Source organism: Xiphophorus couchianus, chromosome 3 (genome assembly GCF_001444195.1).
Source record: "Xiphophorus couchianus chromosome 3, X_couchianus-1.0, whole genome shotgun sequence".
NCBI lineage: Eukaryota > Metazoa > Chordata > Actinopteri > Cyprinodontiformes > Poeciliidae > Xiphophorus > Xiphophorus couchianus.
In genome coordinates this window covers 1,773,867-1,783,649 of record NC_040230.1, presented here as the reverse complement: position 1 = coordinate 1,783,649, position 9,783 = coordinate 1,773,867, and positions in this window count along the sequence as shown.

Sequence of the window (9,783 nt, the reverse complement as noted above, 5' to 3'; positions counted from 1 at the left end):
AGTTTTGGATGGACAATTGAAAATAAAATAAAAGAATTTAAAATGAATAGTTTAGAAATAAGTCAAACACCAATATCAATAACACCACCATGGATTCTACCAGAAGCAACAGTAGACTATGTCAATAATGGAAAAGAAACAAGATAAATCTTACATAGCAGATAGTTATTCAGTACAGATACATTTAAACAATTATTATCAATATATGCAAATTTATACAGATGCATCAAAAATAAATGGAAAAATAGGAGTAGCTTTTGTAGTACCAGAATTCAATTTAAAAATAGGAAAACGAATTACAGATGGATTATCAGTATACACAGGAGAAATGTTGGCAATATTATTAGCTTTACAATGGGTAGAAGAAATAAAACCATTAAAAACAGTGATATGTTCAGATTCAAGCTCAGCATTATTAAGTTTAAAGAACACTCAGTCAGATAGTAGGATGGACATTTTATTAGAAATATTACATACATTATTTAGGATACAAAATATGGGTTTAATAGTTATATTTGTGTGGGTTCCAGCACATATTGGGGTTGAAGGAAACGAGAGAGCAGATAAAATGGCTAAGAGGGCAATTCAGAATCCTATTAGTTTTACAGTTAAAACAAGTAAATCTGAGGGAAAGAGTATGGTTAAAGGAAAACTGATGGGAAAATGGCAAAAAAAGGTGGGATGAAGAAAAAACAGGAAGATGGTTTTATAAAATTCAGAAAATAGTAGGAGAGAGAAGAAATGGAAGAAGAAATAGAAAGGAGGAAAGGGTGATAACAAGATTAAGATTTGGGCATACAGGACTTCAGTATACACTTTTTAAAATAAAAAAAGCATGATAATGGCAAATGTGATTACTGTGGAAAATATGAAACAATAGAGCATATTATATTAGAATGTCATAAGTATGAAAGAGAAAGAAGATGCATGAGAAGAGAGTTTGAATGTATTAAGGAAAAGATTAATTTATTAGATATTTTGAGGAAGAATTTGGGGAGTAAACACATACAAATAATTATTAAATATTTAAAGAAAACTAAATTGTTTCACAGAATTTGATTATAGTAGGTGTGTTTGTGAATATGTGCATGATCTAGAGGGGTATAGTATAAAGTTAAGTATAAAAATGGATGAATGTGTGTGTATGTATATATATATATATTTATATATATATATATATATATATATATATATATGTATGATTTATTTATTTAGTTTATTCATTATTGTCATTGTTATTTGTAGGAGTATATATATATATATATATATTTATATAAATAGATAGTTCATCTCGAACCACACTCCCTGAGAGTGGGCGACTTACGGATAGTAACAACAACGATAAAGGTAAAATAGGTACTCTGACGGAGCGTGGTTCGGTCACGAGAAGCTAAGAAGCGGAAGAGCGGTTTAGAGGCATAATCTGGACTGTGAGTGAACTAAGATGGCTAGTAGTAGTGGAGGGTGCTCAGAGGATGAAGGAATGGAAACAAGTTGGTCGGTAGTAGAAAATAAGAAAGGTGGAGGAGGAAAAGATAAGGGCAAGAAAGGGATAAATACAGGAAAAAGATCTCTCGAAGATGAGGAGGAAAACGTCGAGACACGAAAGAAAGTAATGATGGAGGAGTTCAAGGTAATTTTGAAGTTCAGAGCTGGACAGGATTTGACAGGAGTGAGTCCAATCACTCTATCTATTGGTTTAAAGAAAGTAATTGGAGATGTGGAATTAGCTAAAGTGTTAAGAGATGGAAGCCTGTTGATTATCTGTAAAAATGCTGAACAAAAGAACAAAGCGTTAAAATTACAGTCGATTTGTAAAAAAGAAATAACGGAGAGGAAAATAATGGGAGAAGAGAGAGGAATAAAAGGGGTAATATCAGGGATTCCATTAGGAGAAAACTTAGATGAGTTAAAGAAAATCATTAAAGGAGGAGAAGTGACAAATATCAGACGACTGCAGGCTTTTAGAAATGGAGAAAGAGTGGATAGCACTTCTGTGCTATTGGAGTTTAAAGGAAAAGAAAAACCAGATAAAATAATGATTGGTTACCTGAGTTTCAGTGTTAGGAATTATATTCCTCCACCGATGAGATGCTACAAATGTCAGAGATATGGACATACAGCAAAAATATGTAATGGGAAGCAAAGATGTGGTAGGTGTGGAGGAGAACATTCTTATGGGGAATGTGGAGAGAAGCCGATAAGATGTTGCAACTGTGGAGGAGATCATACTGCAGCATATGCAGGGTGTATGGTGAGGAAAGAAGCAGCAGAAATTCAAAAAATAAAAACAGAGAAGAGAATGTCATATGCAGAAGCAGTAAAGGAGGTGAAAAGTGCAGGGGTAAGTCAAAGAGCTAAATTAGAAAAGAAGACGATAGGTAAAGATCAAAATATTGTCACGCTAGAAAAGCTGATCCCGTTCTTAGCCTACATTATAAATTGTTCAGAACAAGCGAGGACTAAAACTGAAAAAATTAAAATCATAGTGAAAGCAGCAGTAAGATTCTTTAATGTTACAGACCTATCATGGGAAAGAATTCAGGATGAACTCAGACAAGGAGAGGGATCAGGTGAAAATGAAGCAAGTCAAATAGTCATATAATTTTAATATTACAATGGAATGCTAGAAGTCTAATTGCTAATGGTCAAGAGTTTAAAGGTTTTATTAATAGATTAAAGGAGAAACCAGATGTAATCTGCATTCAAGAAACTTGGTTAAAACAAACATTACAGTTTAGTATTAGTGGGTATTCAACTATAAGAAGAGACAGAGGAAATGGAAATGGAGGAGGATGTGCTATATGTATAAAAGAAAAGATAAAATTTATTAAGATACAATTGGACATTAGAGATTAATGGAATTAAAATGTGGACAAAAAATGGAAGTATAGAAATTATAAATTATTATAATCCTTGTAAAAAAAAATAGATAAAGCAAAGTTAGAAAGTATAATTAAACACAGGGGAGAGAAGCTAATATGGTGTGGGGATTTTAATGCACACAGCACTTTATGGGGTGAGAAAGATGATTATAATGGGGGAATTTTAGAAGGAATAATTGAGGAAAAAGAATTGGTAGTATTAAATAATGGGGAAGGAACTCGGTTGGATATGATTAGTGGTAAGGAATCTGCCATTGATCTCACTCTAGTATCACAAGGTATGGCAGATATTTGTAAATGGAAAATAAATAAAAATAGTACAATAGGTAGTGATCATTATCCAATATTTATTGAAGTTGAGTTAGATATGGAAAAAGAACAGGTAAATACTCAGGGAAGATGGAGGTTTAAAGACGCTGATTGGAGGAAATATAAAGATATGAGTGAGAATAGATTGATAAATATAGATATAAATAAATCAATAAACGAATTAAATTTAGAAATTTGTAAGAGTATTATTGAAGTAGCAAAAGAAGCAATCCCAAAAGGTAAAGGGATTAAAAAGAAAAGAATAGTCCCCTGGTGGAATATAGAATGTACAATGGCAATTAAAGCAAGGAATAAGGCTTTTAAAACACTTAAAAAAGATGTTAGTTTCCAAAACCTAATTAGTTATAAGAGGAAACAAGCAGAAGTCAGGAGGAAGATTAGAAATGCGAAAAAGTTTTATTGGAGTAAATACTGTGAGTCATTAGGAAAAACTACGGCATTAGATAGAGTATGGAATACAATTAAGAAAATGTCAGGAAAGTCAAAGGAATATAAATTCTCAATACTACAAAATAATGGAAATATGATTATAGAAGATAAAGATAAGGTAGAGTTATTAGTAAAAGTTTTAGCTAAAGTGCATAGTAATGAAAATCTTAGTAAAGAAGAGAAAGAAGGAAGAGAATTAACGATGAGAAAATATAATGAAAGGATAAATGAGGAAATGGTTGATAATGATTCTATAAATATGAAGTTTTCAATGACAGAGTTTAAAAAAGCATTAAAGAATACAAAAAATTCAACACCAGGGGAGGACCAAATAAATTATGTTATGCTTAAAAACTTGAATGAAAGGAGTAAATTAGTTTTACTAAAACTATATAATAAGATATGGGAAGAAGGAACTTTGCCAGAGAAATGGAAGGAATCAATTATTATTCCTATATGTAAACCAGGTAAGGATCCTCAGTTAACTGAAAGTTACAGGCCAATAGCGATAACATCTTGTGTCGGAAAAGTAATGGAGAAAATGGTGAATAATAGATTAATTTACTTCTTAGAATCGAGAGAAAAAAAAAAAAAATATCAATATGGCTTCAGGAAAGGAAGAAGTACAACAGATCCTATGGTACAGCTTGAACATGAAATCAGAAAAGCACAGGTGAATAAAGAGGTTTTAATGGCAGTGTTCTTGGATATTGAGAAGGCATATGACATGTTATGGAAGGAAGGTTTACTGATTAAAATTAGACAAATAGGGCTAAGAGGTAAAATTTATAATTGGATTAAAGATTTTTTAACTGATAGAAATATAAGAGTTAAAATAGGAAATGAAGTAAGTTCAAAATGTTTAACTGAAAATGGCACTCCTCAAGGTAGTATTATAAGTCCAATGTTATTTATAATAATGATTAATGATATTTTTAGTAAAATCGAAGGTAAGTTTGAAATGACTTTATTTGCGGATGATGGTCTTATTTGGAAACGGGGAAGAAATGTAAAATTTATAAATGATAAAATGCAAGAAGCGTTAGGTAAAGTAGAAGATTGGGCGCTAGAATGGGGATTTCGAATTTCAAGTTCAAAATCTAAATTTGTTAACTTTACCAATAGAAAGGTAAGCACTAAGATAAAATTAAAAATGTATGATAAAGAAGTAGAAAGGGCAGATAATTTCAAATATTTAGGTTTATGGTTTGATAAAAAGCTTACATGGAAAATACATATTAGTAAAATAATAGAGAGAAGTAAAAAAAATATTAAATATCATGAGGTGTTTAAGAGGTAAAGAATGGGGAGCAGGTAGGAAAACTTTAAAGATATTATATATTGGACTTATTAGATCGATAATAGATTATGGATGTGTGGTATATAATTCTGCCTCAAGTAACCTATTAAAAGAAATAGATAAAATACAATATCAAGCGTTAAGAATTTGCTGTGGAGCAATGAAGACAACACCAGTGTCAGCACTACAGGTAGAAATGGGGGAAATGCCATTGGAGTTAAGAAGGAAACAATTAGGAGTAGGATTTTGGGCAAATGTAAAAGGGCATAAAAAAAGTTATCCTATAAATAATATACTACAACCATGTCAAGAAAATGTTAAGAATGTAAATGTAAATAGTTTTGGATGGATAATACATAAAGAAATAAAGGAAATAGGATTAAATCAATGTTTAATTAGCCCGGTGGTGGATTTTTTATGTAATCCGCCTTGGATACAAAAAGAGATGAAAGTTGATTTAACATTGTTGGAGGAAGGAAGACAAATAGTAGAAGGAGAGGTGGAAAGATACATAAGAAGGGTATATGGAGAATACTTACAAATATACACAGATGCATCAAAAATGGTAAATGATAGAGTAGGGATAGCTTTTATAATTCCAGATTTTAACATCATGGAAAATAAAAGATTAACGGATAGTTTGAATGTATACACAGGAGAGTTACTGGCTATTTCAATGGCGTTAAAATGGAGTGAAGAATTAAGTGAAAAGAAAGTGTTAATTTGTTCTGATTCGAGTAGTGCATTAATAAGTATTATGGAACAAGAGTCGGAAGCAAGACATTCTGATAGATATAAATAAATCAATACATAAAATGGGAATAAATGGATCTACTGTTAAGTTTATTTGGATTCCGGCTCATATCGGAATAGTTGGAAATGAATTAGCAGATACATTTGCAAAGAATGCGAGTAAGAGAAGTGAAATTGAATTGGAAGTTAAGTATAGTAAAAACGAGATAAGGAGTATAAGTAAAATATATTACAAGAAGAAGTGGCAGGAACAATGGGAGGGTGAAAAGAAGGCAAGGTTTTATTATAGTATTCAAAAAAAAAGTGGGGGAGTGTAGAAAGGAAAATAGGAATAAACAAGAGGAAGATATTATATCTAGGTTAAGATTTGGACATGTAGGGCTAAATAGTACTTTGAAAATAATAAATAAACATAGTACGGGGTTATGTAATTTTTGTGGAAAGTTGGAAACAGTTATACATATTTTTATGGAATGTAATAAATATAATCTAGAAAGAGAGGAATTAGTAGAAGAGTTAAATAGGAATAAAGTTAAATTAAATGTTAGACGTCTGCTACAAAAATCATCTGGAGATGTGGTTTTTAATTCCGTGTTTAGGTTTCTTAGAAAAACAGGTCTAATAGGGAGATTATAGGGATTAGGCATCTGGTTCATACTCCAGTCCAAAAGGTGGCGGTAATGCACCTGAAAGTTGTTTGCCAACCGCCATAAAACAAAAAGAAGAAGAAGAAGAAGAAGATTTTTTTTTTTTGATTTTTAACAAAACATTTATTGAACAATATTTTAACAATAAAAACAATACATGATCAGGTCAAAGGACACTAAAAAACACAATAAATATTTACAATAGCAGCTTATTATATTTTAGGTCTCCCTGATCGGAAATGGTGCACAACACATTATTAAAACCCCACAGTTCTAAAAAACCCCTCAGATTCCTGGTGGCTCTGTAGAAACAAAACTCTAATCTCAACCTGGCCTTAATATTGACCTTCCACAGAGCCACCGCGTCGAGTTGAGGTCCAGCCTGCATTTTGTCTCGTCGAGTTATATAAATAGCCATTTTGGCTTCGGCTATTAAAAAATTTAAAAGACGAGATTTAAAACTTGTAGATCGACTGTGATGTACACCGTTAATAAATAGGGAATTGGTAAAAACCATGCCAAAAAGGCTAAAAATACTCCTTAAAAAATTTTAAAAACTAGTTAACCGTACACACTCCGTAAAAACATGAAACACACTCTCAGACAAACTGCAAAATGGACACTCGTTTAAAACCCCGGGACTGATGACCGATAAAAACGAGTTTGTGGCGATAGCGCCGTGCAAAATCCGCCACTGCAGATCACCAGTCCGTTTTTTGATTGGAGGCTTGTATAAAGTCCTCCATTGAGGTTTTTGTCCTCCGAGTCTGTCGCTCCACACGCTGACGGATCTTCTGCAGAGATTTCTCTTGTGTAGGATCTTGACACAGTATTTGTACAGCACTTTTGCGCTGCTGTTATTTAAGTCCGCCCCTGAGTCCGTAAAGTGCAGCAAGGGACCGCTGTCTTCCTCAACATCTGGGACCAGGGACACATCCGGGAACATGTCATTTGAGTCAGGCAGGCACTCCTTCGTGGCATACAGCTGCAACAGCCTCCTCTCCTCGGCCGTCATCCGCCCCTTTATCAGCTCCAGGAAGCGCTGTGTCAGTCTGGCGGACCGGACCCCAAGCAGCTGGCCGACTTCCTGGATGTTAGTGAAGTCCGGTCCAGCCACCTCCACCAGCCGCCGCACGGTCACCGTCCCGGACCTGGACAGCACCTCAGCAAGGCCCGGCACGGTGCTATCCCGGACATCCATTTTTGCTCCACAGACCAACGGTTCCTCTAAAAGCCAATGCAGAGAATTATGCGTTTTTGATCTGTGCAGTTTAAAAAAAGCACACGATTTAAAAACACTCTGATAAAACTGAGGCAACCCTTTTAACTTTAAAAGACTAAAATCAGTTAAAAACAGAGCAGCATCCAACCCCAGAGAATTCACACGTCTGAGGATGCAGCTGGCCACATCTTTCCATACAGGAGATCTTGTAAGAAACTTTTGCAGGAACTGTAAACGCACGGTAGCTGTTCTGCTAGCCAGGTGGACAAGGCCCTGGCCCCCCTCCTCTCTCGGTAAAAATAAAACGGACTGTGGCACCCAGTGTCGACCGTTCCAAAAAAAAATCAACCATCTCTGACTGAATTTTTACCAGTAAGCCAGACGGTGGGTCTAAAACAGCAAGCTTGTGCCACAGCTGCGAAGCGACAAGGTTGTTCAACACCAACACTCTGCCCCGGTAGGACATTTGTGGGTGAAGCCACTTCCATTTTGACAGTTTATTTTTTATTTTTTGCTCAATGTCATCCCAGTTCTTGTTCACAATATGTGTACTGCCTAAAAACACACCAAGATATTTAAAACCGTCCTTCTTCCATAAAAGACCCTGAGGGAGAACTGGGAGCCCTGCAGACCACTCGCCGACGGCCAGGGCTGCACTCTTTCCCCAGTTCACCCTCGCAGCGGACAGAGTAAAAAACTGTTCAGTGATCTTGGTTAAAACAGTGACATCTTGCTGATCTTTTACAAAAACAACAACATCGTCAGCGTAGGCAGATAAAACCATATTGTCCTTAAAACCAGGTAAAACCAGACCATAAACACTCGAGCGTATTTTCCGGAGGAGAGGTTCCAGGGAGAGTGCGTAGAGCATCCCCGAGAGCGCGCAGCCCTGTCGAACGCCTCTACACACCCTAAAAGGAGCACACAGGCTACCGTTGATCTTCAGCACACTCTCAATGCCACTGTACAGAACCTGGATCTTGGCGATAAGACCCTCGCCGAACCCGAACCTCCTCATGGTTTCCCAGAGGAAGCTGTGTTCGACGCGGTCGAATGCCTTTTCTTGATCTAGTGAAATCAAGCCAATTTGCAAACCTAATGAACCGGAGACCTCCAAAACATCCCGAATTAGGTAGATGTTATCTACCATGGACCTGCTGGGGACGCAATATGTCTGATCCCGGTGGATGACCTGCTCCATAGCCTTCCCCAGCCTCGTGGCGAGGATCTTATAGTCGGTGCAGAGGAGGGACACAGGGCGCCAGTTCTTTATCTCCTGCAAGTTCCCCTTCTTGGGCAGCAGGGTGATGACCGCCCTTCGGCAGGACAAGGGGAGTGAACCAGTGTGCAGACACTCGTTGTAGACGTCAAGCAAATCTTGGGCCAGAAGATCCCAGTAGGCCTTGTAAAACTCAACAGTGAGCCCGTCAATGCCTGGGGACTTCTGGCCCTGCATGCTGAGGAGGGCTGTGTGGAGTTCTTGAAGCCCCAGGGGGCGCTCCAGGTCAGTGTTGGTCTCCTCGGAGACCTGAGGCAGTTCACTGCAGAACTCCTCGAACAGTTCCTCGTTCTCCTCATATTCGCTGTGGAACAGAGAACGGTAAAACTCCACAGCCCTCCTCCTGATCTGCCCTGGTTCACTCAGTTGCTGCCCTGTGTTCGACAGCAAAGAGTGGATCTGCTTCCTCTGCCCGTGCTTCCTCTCCAAGCTGAAGAAAAAGCCAGAGGGAGCATCCATCTCTGTGATGTTCTGGATCCGGGACCTGACCAATGCGCCTTGGACTTTATTCTCCAGCAGGTTTGCTAAAACTAGCCTTTTAGATTTGAGAGCTTCAATGTGCTCCCGATTTCCTGTGGATTCACTAAGTTGTTCTAATTCTACGATGTTCATCTCCAGATCCTTGATAGATCCGGTAATGTCACGGGTGACATTAAGGGTGTGCTGCTGACTCAGCAGTTTTATCTGAACTTTGCCATGGTCCCACCACTGTCTCAGACAAGTAAAATCAGCCTTTTTCTGTCTAAAACCAGTCCAAAAATAACCTAAAATCTCCTTAAAACCCTGATCATAAGTTAAAGCTGAGTTAAAATGCCAGTAAGCGCTCCTAGGTAAAATGTTTCTAATAAAAACACCACCTAAAAGCAACGAGTGATCGGTAAAAGCCACCGGTAAAATCTGGCATGTTTTAAACACATTAAAATGGTGTTTAAAACAAT